Genomic DNA, 13,955 nt, shown 5'->3' with positions numbered 1-13,955 from the left:
TTCATTTACATCCCCACCTCCACAGTCTGCACTGCAGCACCACACTCCTGCCGGGGATTTAGGGTCCTGCTGCGGCCAGGATTTGGGGGGGGCGGAGGGGGGGGGGTGTCTCATGGGGGTGCACACAGATTTAATGGGGTGCCCTGGACGGGCAGCACCGTGCCACCAACACCTGTTTTGGGGGAGATGCGCCTAAGTCCCTTATCCAGTGGTCCAAGGTCATGAGGAGCCGGAGCAGCCACACAGACCCCGCAAAAATAGGGGAAAATCCCTGTTTTTTTCCCCAGCAAAGAGGGCAGAGCAATTACCAGCACTTCAGCCACGGGGCGGGAGGAAGAAAACTCCTTCCCTCAACTAGAACTTTCTGCTAATAATAGAGAGGCCGCGGCTGTTTCGCTTTGTTGCGGATGGAGAAGAGCCCAGGGACGGCTCCTGGAGGAATACACAAGCCTTTCCCTCCGCCTATAAATAATAGATTTTGAAGATCTACTTTGCATTACTTCCAGCAACTACTCTTGCTTGTCCTAATGCTTGGTTCTGCATTTTTAGCGCGCAGTAAAGAACAAAATAACAGCTTACAGCGGCTTTCCCCCTCCACCACCACCACTCTGCCAAATCCTTGCTCGCAAGCAAAAGGATGTGGCAATCCAAGTGGTGATCGATGGGACGCAGCAGCATTTCGTTAATGAAATGGAAATATCCCACCCGAGGAGGATGCCAAGACCTTCCAGGGTTGGGCTGTGCCCAAAGGGTCCCAGGACCTGCTCTCCCAGGTCCCTCTGGTCCCCGCACGGCGCTGGATGCTCGAGGTTCCCCAGTGGCAAGGAGAGGGTCAGAGGAGCGAGGTGGCAGCTCCCGCCGGCGTGAACACGACGTGTCCCGGGCAGCGCCAGGAATAGAAGCGAGGTCTTAATTTCTGGCCTTAAGGAAGAGCCGCATGACTCTAATCACGCCGCTCCATTACTTCTGTATGACGGAGCCCATGAATTTGATCACGCCTTAATAAAAAGGGACTGAACGTCTTCCGTGAGTCACTCGGCTTCTCCCCGAGCCGCTGGCGCTGTCGTCCCGCGTGCAGATGCCGCTCGCTCCCAGCCAAGAGGTGCCCATTCACGGCACCAAGCCCTGTCCCAGCAGGTCCCCCTCGCCCTCCAGTAGCCCTGGGCCAGTAGGGAAAGGCAACCGGAGCCCCATGGCACAAGCCCATCCTGTCTCATGGGCACCGGGAGGGACACAGGGCTGCTGGTGCCCATGGCAGGACCCAAAGCCACCAGAGGGACCCACGTTGCCACCACCAACCAGGCATCGGCAAAGAGGGACACTCACAGGGCTGCCCAAACACACTGGTTTAGCCATCTGGAAATAACATACCAGGGTAGAAATACAGACGATTCAGTATTTTAAAGACTCCCACTGCAATAATCAGGTTTTTACGGTGAGCTCAACATTTCACACTTGGCGGTGCCTGCAGAGATCGTCTCCACCAGCAAAGACACTGACACAGGCAACCTATTTCTCCAGCCTTCTCAGCTCTGCAATGCAGCTTTCTTAAATATTGAATAAGTCTGCTGCTCTACACCACCTGCCAGTGCCAATGATGAGGTAATTTTTGCATTGACAAAGCCTAATGCGATTAATCTGGTTTGAAAGAGCAGGTTTTAGAGCCCGTCTCCATTCACTCGGCGAAACGCTCTCGCAGACAGAGCATCGGCAGCAGCTTGTTATTCACAGCCAGTAGCCAGACCCCAAACAAACAACCCAAACCACCGCTCGGATGCCAAGCGAGAGATTATTTCTGCCTGTCATTGCCAAACAGGAGGATTTTTGAACTCGAACGGATCCAAACACCGTCCTCCGTCAGGCTGCTGGGATTTTCACACCAGCTCCAAGGCCAGCCTGGGCACAGAAGCTGGTTTATGCTCCCCAGCGGGATGGTGAAACTGGGGATGGGGAGGGAAAAAATAGGGTACGAGCGTGCGATTGCCTGATGGGGCTCCCCAGCCCCACACCCAGGGAGAAGGGGTGCATATTTTGGGGTGACAAGTACCCAGTAAGACATCCCCCCCCAAGCCAAGCGTTGAGAAGAGCGAATGCAGAAGCCGGGATGCACCAACAGCCCCGGAGACGGGAATCGTGCCTCCCTCGCCTCTCAGCAGGCACACGTGTCCCCAAACACCATTTTTAGCTGGAACTCTCTCCCAGTGACATTTATGGTGATGTAGCAGTGACATTCGCCACCATCTCATGAGTCCATCGGGACCGGATCCCTGCCCTCTCCTCCACGCCCCAGCACCGGTGCCTGGCGTCCCTGGGGACCCCGTGTCCCAACCGCAGACCTGGCACAAACACTGGGCACCCCGTGTCCCGAGCATCCCGCAACACCCAGGCTCTCCCTTTCCCAGGAAAAATAGTCTGCCCAGCGCAGGAGCCACGCACACCCCACGGCATCCCCCACGGTGTGCGTGTGTGGCTGCCCGAGCCGACGGCGGGATGCTTGCTCCCCACCAGGGTCAGGCAGGATTTGGTACTATGGGATTTACATGCACAGAGGAGCCGGGGGGGGGAAGAAAAAGGTGTAAATAGCCCCAAAACAGCTGCTGAAGCAGCTGTGGAACGCTGCAAAATAATCAGCGGACCAGATGGAGGGGCAGGAGAGCAGCCCATCCCCGTGGGGTCCCGCGCACCAGAACGCCCTCGAATCCCGACATCCCCGAGCAGCCAGGATCCGCGCTTTGTCTCAGCTCGGATGGAAAGCATTTCAGAAAGTTTGGGCAAAATTAGACAAGCTGCTTTACGGATGGTGCTTCAGGAAACAGCCCACGTTCAAGACTTGCCTTTTAAAAAAAAAAAAGAAAGGAGAGAGGCAGATCGCAGCTGGCAGAAACGCGTGGAAGCGGCAAATGGAAGCTGCTTGGCCTGGAGCCACCCGCAGACACCTGGACAGGTCTGGCATCAGGGCACGGGACAGCAGGACAGTGACTCCAGATGAAGCACCAAGTGACCCCCAGCCGTGGCAGCACACACTGCTGTGCTCCCGTGGGGACCCACGTGCCCCAACGGCCCGCAACGCTGCTCCCGTGCGAGGTGGGTTCAGACCCCGGGGCACGGAGCCCTCCCGCCGCACTGCGGCAAAGCCAGGGGTCCGGGAAATTCAGCTTTCGGGAAAGACCCAGTACCAGCAAGTCCTAAACCCAGGTCGCTTCATCCTTTGCCCCCATGCCAGACCCTTACAAGGAACCAAGGCCCCACAACGTCTCAGCCCAGCTTGGCAGCAGTCGGTAAATCAAGGTAAATGCGGCCCCGCAGGTAACCGACGGTGATGGCCGCAGCCCACAGGTGACAGCGATCCACAGATCAGAGGCATACAAGAAATGCAAAGCAATGAAAGTCCTGGCCCATCCTCTGGTTCCCCGATCCCACGGCTGTCCCCATGATTCCAGCCGGCAGCAGCCTGTCTACAGCATCCATCCACCCAGCCCCAGTCCCACAGCACGCCAGGACAGGACCACCGCGACCCGGCACACTGCTCAATGGCACGGGGCATTCACCCACGGGGCTGCTCCTGCCTCCACCGCCCTCCAGCGAAATCCACGCCACAGCCCAGCCTGGAGCAACAGGGCTAGGAGCTCTCCCAAATGCCAATGGCCTTGGCTTGGCCAACGCCTCTGCCACCTTTAAATTCACATAAGGTGCTGAGAGATGCCTTTTTTTCCCCTTCTCCTTAATTCCCAGTTCCCTGCCATCCTCCAGACAAAGACCCATCCCAAGGCAGCTGAGCAGCAGCGCACAGACAATTTTATTTGAGCAGCACGTTGACATTTCCTCCAGCAGCTCCTTCCCAAACCAAACACCGTTGTGATGGTGTCACAAGGATTTACTGCCATTGATTAATTGCAGGAAAGACAATGGTGTGGGGAAAAAAAAAAAAAAAATAAAAATCGCTTCTGGGTTTGTACGACTTACCCGCGGCTGCTGGAGCTGGGGGTCTCCGGCCAGGTGATGCCCGAGTGCACCCCAAGCCTACACGGTGCTATTAAATGCAGCAGCGGCGTTGCCATCGCTCCTCTCGCCACGGCAGAGCTGCTCCGAAGGCTGCTTAGCAACAGATCGCTGCACCGCTCCAGCACGCCGCCCGTGATTCGGGCACTGCCGAGGACAGGGCATGTGCCCGGAGACACCAGGATGGACCGGCCCCATCAGGGATGCTGGCAGGAGGATGGCACAGGGACCCCCGCACAATGACGGCAGCTGAAGGAAGTTTAGCGATGGGAAAAGGCTGGGAATACGCACCAGCCCAACGATGCAAAGCGCGATCGGAGGCAGCAGGTCCTGCTCGCTGCCGGGGGTGTTTTCCCAAAGGCAGCGACAGTCCCCGCAAGATGCCCCAGCGGCGGTTGAGGACCACGGCATCACGCTGCGCCGCAGGACGCGTGCCCCATCCCCGGACCACATCCCTGGGTAAAGGATGCTCAAGATGCAAACCTGCCCTCCTGAGGGGGCAGCAGGGATCCCAGCCAGGGCCAGAGGAGCCAGGCACCCCATGACAGGCCTGTGCAGAGGGGTCCCCCCAGCACCACAGCCCGACCCTCCCCAAGAGCCACAGGGAGCCCGGCCGCCAGCAGGGAAAAGTGCACAGCCCCCGAGCTCGGTGTCTGCACCACCCTGGGAGATGCTGCGCTCCCAACTTCCCCAGTCACTAAACGCAGCTCCTTTCTCTCCCCACACACCCTCGTTAAGCAACTGGTGTCACACAGCCAGACCTGTCCCCCACCCCTGACGCATTGGGCCCGAACGGGAGAGCCCGTACCCACCTCCCGGGGCTGGAGGAAGGCGACGCTGCTCAGCCCCACACCAGCAAAGACGGGAACGGAGCCAGGGCATCTCCCAGCACATGAACATTATAAACCATCATGGTCGTTATAAACCATCATCATCGTCAGCTGCTCCAGCCATTCCCCAGTCTCCAGCTTTAAGGAGGTTGGGGGAATTAACCAGGCTGGTCTTGGGGGCAGAGCTCTCCTCCCCACCCAGACCTTGAGTGCTCAACTGGGACCACCTGGAGCGATTCATTACCTATTATCACTAATTGGCAATGACTGCAGTGACATCACCACCTGTCTGCAGGCAGGAGGAGGGCACCGGGCCGGGGCCACCAGTAGCCCTGGCGGGCAGGCAGAGGGCAGGCACAGCCCCCAGGACCTGCAGCAGCACAGAGGAACATCTCATTTTCAGGTCCCAGAGAAAGTCCCTCAAAACTTAAGCAGAAAAAGAGACTGTGAGTGAGTCCCCTCACCTTTCCTCAGCAGTTTTTCTCCCCTTGTCCTTTCCAATACCGGGGAACATTTAACACGGGCACACACGTACGCACGCGGCCACAGAGGCGCAGCAGAGTCCCGCAATGGGCTCCTGGGTTTCACCTTCACTGCAAAGGGTGCTTCCACAAATAAAACATGCTTTTTCCACATTCAGCGTGCTTCTCGGCTCTCCTCGGGAGCCGGGGCAGTGCAAAAGCAAGCCTGCGAAGGAGGAGAAAGCAGACCAGCAGGCTGGAGGCAGTGCCAAGCAGGGGTCGGTATTTGCACCCAGGTGGGTTGCAAACGATGGGGTTGGTGGGTCTGATGCAGGGGGGCTTCGCTGGCAGCCCACCCCGCAGACCACGCACACAGGTGATGGCAAACAGCTCCCACCGCATTGCCCGGATATGGCACAGCTCTGCCGGAGGCGGCTGGCGCCCGCCCGGCTGCGGGGCTGCTGCGGACCAGCATCGCCCACCCAGCGCTGCTCTCCTGGGGGATGCCCAGCAAAGTGCCCACGGGATGCCACGGCGATCCCCGATTTAACATGTGGGGCTCAGACCCACGGCCCCACATACCCCAGGCTGATCCCCGCAGAAGGGCTGAATGCAGATCTCCTGAGTCAGCCCCTACAGCAAAAGTGAGCAGCTCGCTAAATCCCTACCAGATGAAGGATGCATCATCAAATAAAGCCCAGTATCACAACATTAACAATATTTATTTTCAGGCTAAGCTGCAGCCTGGGCTTTTGATACCAGTAATTAAAGCAAATGGTTCATCTGTTATCATCTTTGCATCCCTGGAGCCAACTGTCCATGTTTTGAAGCCCTGTATTATCTTTTTTTATTGCAGCCTCCCGGGAAGGGAAGGATCAGGCTGATCCATACACACTTTTTAGATCCCTGGAGCGGTGTAGCACGGACCGAGCCCAAAGCAGAGCCACGATCAGGGCAGCCACCTTGCTCAGAGCGTTTTAGCAGCGAAACGAAGCAGCATTAATTGCTCAAAGACAAACTGCTGCTCCAGTTTGTACCCGAGATTAGAATTAATAGAAAGACATCAGCAAGAAAGACAATGAGATCCCCTCGCTGAAACAACCTGTCCCTGGGAACGGCAGCATCAGCAGCCTCAGCCTATTTTCCGAGGTGGCTGGGTTTGCCTCCAGGAGGCTTTTAATGCTGTTTGCAACACTTTTTGTCTGTCCTGGGAAAGGAGCAGAGAAGGCACCTGGCTAAAGCCCTTGAGGCAGCGCCGAGCCAGGCAGCGATGCCCTTTCAGAGCCCTAACGGGGAGCAGAAAACCCAAAGCACCTTTGCAGCAGCTCTCCACTCTGGGGCCAGCACGGTCTCCGCATCCCACCGCTGCCAGATACCCAGGGATGGGGCTCAGCTCCGGCTGCCATCGCAGCTCTCGCTATTCACGCTCCAGGGACAGGGACAGGAGACGATTTCAGGGGCTTAAACCCCCCCCCGATACCTAACATGCTCAAAAGTTGCCCGCACACGGCAAAGTCCAAACGCAACGACCAGAGCAACCCCTCCACCTGCAACAACGCGCCCAAGGGGCGATGCCAGCTCCACACACAAGCCGGGTGCCAGCTCCGGCCGCTGCCACCGGTCCCCCCCCACGGGAGACACGGCCGTGGGGGGGGTCACCCACCTCCCGCGCACAGCCCCGGGACGCCGCAACTTCCCTCGGCCGGCTGCTCCCCGCGGGCTGCGGGGCGCTTTGCCTTTGGCCGAAGCATCCCCGCACCCGCGCCCCCTCCGGAGCGGGGACCCCCAGCGCCTCCGCCGCTCCCCCCCGGGGCTCCCGCTCGGCGGAGAGGAGCGGCGAGACCTCCCCCCACACACACACACGGGGTGCCGCTCTCCCCGCTCCCCACGCCCGGCTCCAGCGCCGTGGGGGGCCCCGACCCCCTGCCCTTACCTGGGCCGGGGTCCCGCCGCCCGGGGGCCGCCGCCCTCTGCCCCCCGCGCAGAGCCGGGCTCGGCGCAGCGCGGCACCGGCGGCGGCACTGCGGAGCGGCGCGGGGGCGGTGCGGGGAGGGGACACGGCCGGGGACGGCCCCGCTCCGCTGCCCGCCCCGGGGAGCCGCCCCCGCCCTGGGGCGCAGCCCCTTCGCAAAGCGGGGCGGGTCCCCCCCGGCTCCCGCAGCGAGATGCTGGGGAGGGGGGGTTAGGGGCAGCGGCACCTCCTCTCTGCCCATCCTTTCCTTTATCCCAGCCCCTCTCCATCTCTCCCCCACTCCCATTCCTCCTCCCTAACCCTCTCCCATCCTCATCTCCCATGCCTTCTCCATCCCTCCCCATCTCCCATTCTCACCTCCCATCCCGTCTTCATCCCTCTCCCATCCTCACCTCCCTTCCCCTCTCCATCCCTCTCCCATCCCCTCTTCACCGTTCTCCCTCTCCCATCCTCATGTCCCATCCCCACTCCATCCCTCCCCCTCTCCCATCCCATTCCCTCTTCATCCCTCTCCCTCTCCCGTCCTCATCTCCCATCCTGTCTTCACCCCTCTCCCATCCTCATCTCCCATCCCCTCTCCATCCCTCCCCCTCTCCCATCCCATTCCCTCTTCATCCCCCTCCTGTCCTCATCTCCCATCCCGTCTTCATCCCTCTCCCATCCTTACCTCCCTTCCCCTCTCCACCCCTCTTCCATCCCGTCTCTCCCCACCCTTGCAGGACACAGCACTTTTTTGCACACACACATCACCTGGGAGAGACTGGGCTTTGGGCATCTCCCCCCAGCCCTGCCTGCAGCCCCCCAGCTGCCTGCGCCATCATTTTACCAACTGTACTTGGGGGCCCAAAGTGGGGCAGGTGCTTCCCCCACACACCACCTGCAGCACCAGCCAAAAGCTGTGGGGTCTTCCTGCCCTGCTGTGCTCCCCATCACCGGGGTTTTGGCTCTTGCACTCGGGTTTAAGCAGCACAGGAGATCCCACAACCTGGTGGTCCTTGCCCAGATTAGCCCTGAAGACCAACCTGAGCCTCCTGCACAAGCAGGGAACACACTGCCTCTGGCCAAGATCTACAGTGACTTTAGCACTGCTCAGACCTTCAGGAGAGCACAGACCCTGCCTGCAGGCACCATCACTGCAGGGAATCATAGAATCGTTAGGGTTGGAAGGGACCTTAAAGATCATCTAGTTCCAACCACCCTGCCATGGGCAGGGACCCACTAGATCAGGTTGCTCAGAGCCCCATCCAGCCTGGCCTTAAAAACTTCCAGGGATGGGGCTTCCACCACCTCCCTGGGCAACCTGTTCCAGTGTCTCACCACCCTTATGGTGAAGAACTTCTTCCTAACATCCAGTCTGAATCGTCCCATCTCTAGTTTTAATCCATTCCCTCTAGTCCTACCGTTGCCTGATATCCTAAAAAGTCCCTCCCCAGCTTTCTTGTAGGCCCCCTTAAGATACTGGTAGGCCACTATAAGGTCTCCTCGGAGCCTTCTTTTCTCCAGACATCGGGGGAAAGGGGAAAGCAAGTGGTTTAGAGCACAGAGGGAACCCTGTTCCCAAGCTGAGGCACCCATAGCTTCATAAACTGAAAGGGGCAGCAGCCTGAACCCACCTCCAGGCACCACCCCACACCTCCCGGCCGGAGGGCTCTGACCTCCTTCCCCCAATCCGGAGGGTGGGGGACTCAGCTCCCAGCAAGGAGCTGGAGCTGGGCTGGGATGGAGCCCACCTCACCAATGTACTTTTGTGGCAAGTTCATCAGGTCCAGCAGCCCCGTTTTACCCACTCTCAACATTCCAGCGGGGAATCAGAACAGCCCTCGGGCTTTCATGACTTTCCAGAAGATCTCCTGCCAGTTGTTCCTGCATCATCTCCTGCCAGGTGAAGCGAGGTGGACAGATCATCTGCCGGCAGGAGGGGATGGAAATCTGTCAGAGCTGGCCTGACACCTCGGCGTGAGGAGCCGAGGAGGGAAATTTAATGAAAAAGTTTGACAAAAGGATGCTGTGAGATGAAGCCGAGGGGGTGAGTCGTGGCTCTGGGCTCCCTCTGCGAGCAGGAGGAGACCAACAGGCTTTAAGCAATGCTAAGCCACAGCCAAGGATGCGATGCCTGAGCCAGGGGAGAAGGAAAGTTTCTCTTTCCTATATTTATTTCACCATTTCTATATAAAAGATTTTTAACTGGTGGCAAGTAAGCCTTTCATGAAAATCCTGCTTTTTTTTTGGATTTAAAAAGAAATCCCCAAAGAGACAGAAATCCTTGAAGGATTGAGCAAGTTCCTGCCTTCAGCAAGGAAAGTATTCCACCACTCAAGGTTGAATCCTGACTGGCATTCACCTAGGTGCTTGATGGACATCTTCCTCTCTTCCAGGCTCAACTATGTGTTTTTATTTAGTGAAAGAATGCCCGGCTTATGCAAAGTAGTTGGAGAGACAAGCACAGCACTTTCAAGCCGATATGTCTTGACACCTTCCTTGGAGATTCACAAAAAAGCAGCAGCGTGTGCTGGAATTTGAAAATCAGATCTAAAACCTGCTTTCCAGAAAGGAAGAAAGCAACACCTGCAATTCTCTGTTCTGAATACCTGACACTTTCACTCCCCCTTTTTAGCCCGTCTTCTAAAAATAAAAGAGCCGGTTTGATTTTTGTTGAATTATAAATACATTTTGGCAGTCTGGCATCGCCTGCAGCAGATCAAAGCATGGGAGTTTTATTTATTTATTTCCTCACGGCTTTATTTTTATGTCCGCGAGCCCTCTAATTCTCAAGGATTTGTCATATTTCCCCTTGCGATCCGAGGCAGCACGCAGCAAAACGCTCCGTTCAGCCCCAGAGCCGTCCTTTCCGGGGGCTCGGATGGAGCCCGTCTGCGGTGCTTGGCTGCAGCGCCATGTACCAGAGCTGCTGCCCGCACGCTCAAGTTCAAGCGAAGAGGGAAAACTCACGGAGGTTATTAAGGGCATCGCAGCATCCCCCTGCTCGAGGTCGCGAAAACTCAGGCTGGATGCACCCGGGGCACCGCTGCATCGAGCCAGTCTCCGTGCTGTGGTACCCACGGTTGGGTACCACGGTCTTGGTCTGTTCACCATCAGCAACCTCACTGATTTCCATGGGAATAACTGAGGGATAAAACCAAGTTCATGGCTACAGACAGCCCCAGGCATCAAATCAGCACCAGAACCAGACAGGGAGGCTGCGGGGCTGGGCTCTGCTTCACCTCCAGCTGTCTCCCCTCCTCGGCTGCAGCCGGTGCTGGTGATGGAGCCGGGAATGGAGCCGGGGATGGAGCTGGGGATGGAGCTGGGGATGTAGCACTTTCCCCTGGGGCAGTGTGGCCACACAAGCACAGCCTGATGGCAGGGCACTGAAAACATGGCACCGCAGGCATTTTAAAGCATCAAAAGCATGGCACATGCCATACTCAGCTATTGCCACCCTTGGACGACTGGGATGCTTTGGGAGGAAACCTCTCCCCTTGTTTTATAGCCCAATTAGTTGCACCTAATTGAAGTGCTGGACAGGAGATAGGGAGTGGTGAGCCAGCGCCAGGGGTTATCCATCCGGTGTTTGCACAGTCGGGCAGAACCCTGGAAAAAGGAATACGAGCTTTATAAAACATTTTTTTCTGCAATGTTTTTAATTAGGATTAAAAGCGTTCCAGTGGAAATCTGTAAACTCTCAGAGCTCGAGCACAGGAAAGCTCAGGGCTGAATAACAGCTGCTGTCGCTGGCTCCAATACCGGGAAAAATAAACCAGGAGCACGTCAAGCGCCCCCCCTCGCAGCCGCAGCTCCAAGCACGGTTGCATGCGTTAAATTAAAATGATTGATGGCAGCTCGGGCACCCAAGAGAGCATTTTCCGCTTCTGTAAATCACTAAAAGCCAAGCTGCTCCCCGCCCTCCCAACCAAGCCCGCCTGGCCACAGATCCCGACGGATGCCCCCAGGAGCTCCCGGGGATGCGATAGCAAGAAACACGCGCCACCCCCACCATAACTCACCCCCGACCGCCTTAGCACGTGCTCCCCTCCGCACCCAACCCAAGTGCTCTAGTGCTGACTCCAGCATTAGACACGCGAGAGAGATGGGAAAGGACCCACCTCCCGACACCCGGAATCTGTCACCTGCCGCCCGGCGCGGCCAGCGCGGCTCCTCTCCGTTAAACTGTGCATTGGAGGAAGAGGTGGAGGAGAAAAGAGGGAGAGGAGGATGGAGAAGGGGATGATGGGCACCAGCCTGAGCTCTCCGGGCAGGACGGACCCTGGCAGCTGAAACTGGGGAGGTTGTGCCCGGCGCTTTGGCGAACGGAGAGTTTGTACCTACTTTTCCAAGAGGACAAAATGCCAAACCGAGATCTAGGCCAGAGTGGGAGAAAACCATCCCTCGGACTCTCCCTCGGGACCTGCGCGGGATGCAGCCGAACCCATGCTGTTTAATTAACACCTTGTCCCCCTCCAGCCTGAGCTCCCGCCAGCTCAGAAAATAATGAGCAAGGCACAAGCCAGAGGAGACATTCTCGATTAATCCCCTCGATTCAAGTGCCGGAATGAAAAAAAAAAAAAAAAGACATTAAAAAGGAAAGGACAAGAAAGCAAGTTTTCAGTTTTCCCCCTTGTCACAGGGACACCCAGTTGCTCCAAGAGCTGGTGACGGGATTTTCTCTTCTGCAGAAGCGGTGGCTGGAGAAACAGAGGAGGAAAAGCACCTTGTGAGGGTGCTGGGACATTTTTAACCATCCCCTGTGTCTCTTCACAGTGTCTCAGCCCTCACCGGCCCCATCCCGGCACTGTCCCTGCCAGAGATGCAGGAAAGCCACTGCAGCGAGGGGACTTCAGCATCCCCCCCTGCTCCCACCATCGCAGGTGCTAGCAACCCCAGGAGAAAATTCCCTTCCCCAGCTCACATACTGCCTCGCCCTAGAGCCACCAAGTCCCAAGAAATCCCACGAGGACCCAAATCCCTCGCCAGCACCCCTATGTCCCCTTCCCTCCAGTGGCTGGGGCAGGACGTGGACCCCCAGCCCAGCCGGGGAGCTCAGCCCACGGTCCCAGCACCGGTGCACAGCCCCGAGCTCAACTGGCCCAGCTCAATCGTGTAGGCAGCTCATTACACTCTTTTAATAAGATATGTGCTAGTTTTACATTCATTTCTCATTTCTGATAACGTTCTGTCCTATATAACTGCACTATTATCCTTGGCGAGGTGAGGGGAAGAATGTATTTCCTAAAAGACTGCCTGCATTAATTTTTCAGTAAGTGCCATAAAAGATTTAATCTCCAGCTCCTCTTTTGTTAATGGGATTAGTATAACTTATTTACTGATTTAATTAATTAGCATGTCTTCCACTCAGCTGAGTACAGCGTTTTAGAAACTTACTGGTTTTGGCTGAGAATAACTGGGCTTCATTTCATTTTAGAGACTGCAAAGTGCCCGCGCCTGTAAGCTTTAAATTATTTGAAATAATTCTGATCGGGCGCATTAAAAAGAGGGGAGGAAGGAGCTTTATCTCCCCTTCAAGCCGTGAACATGGAGCATCGGCTGTACTACAGCATCGCCAATACATATTCGATAAAACAGTTGTCGTTGCTGGTAACACCCTCCAGCGCCGGGACGGACCCGCTCCATCCCACGGCGGTTGGAAGGACCTGCCTGCATCCCACCCACCGCAGCCCTGCGCACCCAGCTGCGCCGCACCCTCGCTAAATGAGGGGTTTTATTAATATACCTGTCTCCCGTCCCCGCTATAGCCCAGGGCAATGGTGCTCGGGGGCATGGGGTGCCCACGGAGGGGTCCTGAGCCGCAGCCCTGGGGCTGGGGGACCGGCACCCCCCGATGCCTCTTCCATCGCTTTATATAGGTCACCCTGTGCTCGGCGGCACGGCAGCCACGCTCGCAGCGGGGGAGGTTGGACTTCACACTCTTGCTCTCCGAGCTGCTTTTCTAGGTCACCAACCCACAGCGGTGTATTAAAATAGAGTCTCTCCACTTCCCATTTCCCACGGCCGTAGGCTGAGATGCCTGAGCTGTCGCAGCCGCCAGCCGAAGGGGAAGAGGTGCCAGAGGGCGGCCGCAAACCCCGGGGTCTGTGCAACGCCCCGTACTCGCTCCTCCGGGCATCCGCAGCGATGCACGGGGAGGGCTGGGGGAGGCAACGCTGCACCCCCAAAATAAGCAACTCCAAGGGCGTTGGGGTGGGTGCAGCAAGATAAGTCCATGCATGGGGACACCACAAAGGGGGGGGTCAGGGAGCCCAAACAGGGACTGGGTGCCCAGCCCCGCTCCTGGGGGGGATGCTGTCCCCAACCCCGGCTCCCCGTGGTGGCACTGGGTCTCACCTCCACGCCCCAGCTGGTGCCAGAGGATAACCACCCCGTGCCAGACTTTATATAAAGGCACAATGGACGCCAGCCCCCAGCTCAGCTTGCGACCCGCAGCCTCCAGCAGCGATTTTTGTTCGATTTGCAATAATTAACTCACAGCAAATAGCGACGTCCAGGCAGGCGGTCACATTCCCAGCCAGGCACAGAAACCTGGAAACACTCTCCTGCGGAGAGGTGGGCTGCTCCGCTTTGAAGCAGAGAGGCATCGTTCTGCTCTTATCTCACTCCCCAGCAGCTTCCAAATGGAAATTTTATACTGGGAAAGAAAAGCCTGGCCCAGCAGCAAGCGGCAGCCCGCAGGTGTCTGCT

The 13,955-nt window shown here is 57.4% G+C and overlaps 1 protein-coding gene across 3 annotated transcripts in view; it reads right to left on the bottom strand.

The window, feature by feature from the left end:
- RPH3A (rabphilin 3A) overlaps positions 1-7,357 on the bottom strand; it is a 36,168-nt gene extending 28,811 nt beyond the window's left edge. For all 3 annotated transcript variants that reach the window (XM_074606434.1, XM_074606435.1, XM_074606436.1), the window contains exon 1: positions 7,224-7,357. The gene's annotated coding sequence lies outside the window, so the exon portion shown is untranslated. The remainder of the gene's footprint in view (positions 1-7,223) is intronic.
- Between the last annotated feature and the right edge of the window lie 6,598 nt (positions 7,358-13,955).

Source organism: Larus michahellis, chromosome 13, assembly GCF_964199755.1.
Source record: "Larus michahellis chromosome 13, bLarMic1.1, whole genome shotgun sequence".
Lineage (NCBI taxonomy): Eukaryota > Metazoa > Chordata > Aves > Charadriiformes > Laridae > Larus > Larus michahellis.
This window is presented reverse-complemented; position numbering and strand designations above follow the sequence as displayed.